The sequence below is a fragment of the Manis pentadactyla genome, chromosome 13 (genome assembly GCF_030020395.1).
Source record: "Manis pentadactyla isolate mManPen7 chromosome 13, mManPen7.hap1, whole genome shotgun sequence".
Taxonomy (NCBI): domain Eukaryota; kingdom Metazoa; phylum Chordata; class Mammalia; order Pholidota; family Manidae; genus Manis; species Manis pentadactyla.
In genome coordinates this window covers 76839076-76840819 of record NC_080031.1, presented here as the reverse complement: position 1 = coordinate 76840819, position 1744 = coordinate 76839076, and the positions used below count along the sequence as shown (strand labels likewise).

Genomic DNA, 1744 nt, shown 5'->3' with positions numbered 1-1744 from the left:
TATGGAAATCCTTCTTGACAGGATGCTTTTTCATTATTTGATTATATAATCCCTTTCTTTCCCAGTCTGGAAATTTTTGTTGACTGACATAATTATGGTGTTTACCACATAAAGATGTATCTATCTTTGTTGTCATTTTTAAAGCTATATTTGTCACTGACTTTTTGACCATTTTCTTTTTCTTTTCTCAGTGCCATGAAGTTATTTTAATATCTTTTTCTCTATGACTGAATATACAAAATAATGGAAGTAATGTATTCTTCTGCTGTAAAGATGGGTGGAATATGTCAAAATCCACTTGCTGAATTTTCTTTAAATGGTCTTCTAGGGCAACTGCCTGAAGAAAAGCAGGAAATGCTTTCACAGGAATACTTTTGTGGAAGGATTTAGCACGGTTTAGGTGCAAGTGCGCCTGGCTGGCAATATCATAGATCACATCCCTCACATTTTTATCTTGGTTCTTCCATAGAAAATCCTCTTGTGAAACAACATGCAGCATACAAACATCCATGGCAAGGAGCACCCTCCTTCTGTTACCATGATGGGGCATTGCTCTCAAGCAAGTGACAATGCCTTCTGCTTTTCCAATATGACTTGCAACATGATCTGCATGAAGGTCCTTTACACCCAGTACTTCCAGTGTTAAATAAAGAAGATACCTCTGCGTGTTTTCAGCATAATTTTCTAGTTCCTGGATATTACACTATGCTCTGTCATTCAAATTTCTCTCTTTCATCTATGATTTTCATCTTTTACTCAGGTTTTGTCTTTTAACAGCCTTCCACAGTTCAATGGCCACAGGCTGAGGCGGTGTACTGTCACAGTATATATCATCCACAGTTTTTTCCCAAAATTGCCTTCACATCAGTCCAATTGTTTCCTCAGAGACCGAGTCCTTAACCAGCCTGAGCCAGTTCCAATTAAAGGCCCTCAGTGCAAGACCAGAGATTCTGGATTATGCAGGGAACAGCAGAGAACATAAACACCCTCCAAAATCTCATTTCTGCAGCAGCTTTAGGTAGTAACGGTCGGTGCTCGAGGCATCCCGTCAGCTAAGCCAAGGCCACGCTCGGCCCAGACTCCACGGACACAGGGAGCAGCCGCGTGCATGAACATTTCTTTTTTTTTTAAATTTATTATTTTATTTTGGTATCATTAATCTACAATTACATGAAGGGCATTATGTTTACTAGGCTCCCCCCTTCACCAAGTCCCCCCCACATCCCCGTTCACAGTCACTGCCCATCAAAATAGTAAGATGCAGTAAAATAACTACTTGTCACCAAATTCACAGTCACTGTCCTTCAACATAGTAAGATGCTGTAAAATCACTACTTGTCTTCTCTGTGTTGCACAGCCCTCCCCGTGCCCCCCACAACACTATACATGCTAATCATAATGCCCCCTTTCTTTTTTTCCCGCCCTTACCCCTCCTTTCCCAACCGTCCTCCCTAGTCCCTTTCCCTTTGGTAACTATTAGTCCATTCTTGGGTTCTCTGCTTCTGTTGCTGTTTTGTTCCTTCAGTTTCTTTTGTTCTTATACTCCACATATGAGTGAAATCATTTTGTACTTGTCTTTCTCTGCCTGGTTAATTTCACTGAGTATAATACCCTCTAGCTCCATCCATGTTGTTGCAAATGGTAGGAATTGATTTTTTCTTAAGGCTAAGTAATACTCCATTGTGTATATGTACCACATCTTCTTTATCCATTCATCTACTGATGGACATTTAGGTTGCTTCCA

At 40.3% G+C, this 1744-nt stretch overlaps 1 pseudogene; it reads right to left on the bottom strand.

Annotated features, from left to right (window-relative positions):
* Window positions 1–206: 206 nt before the first annotated feature.
* On the bottom strand, window positions 207–749 carry LOC130680384 (NADH dehydrogenase (ubiquinone) complex I, assembly factor 6-like; annotated as a pseudogene).
* Between the last annotated feature and the right edge of the window lie 995 nt (window positions 750–1744).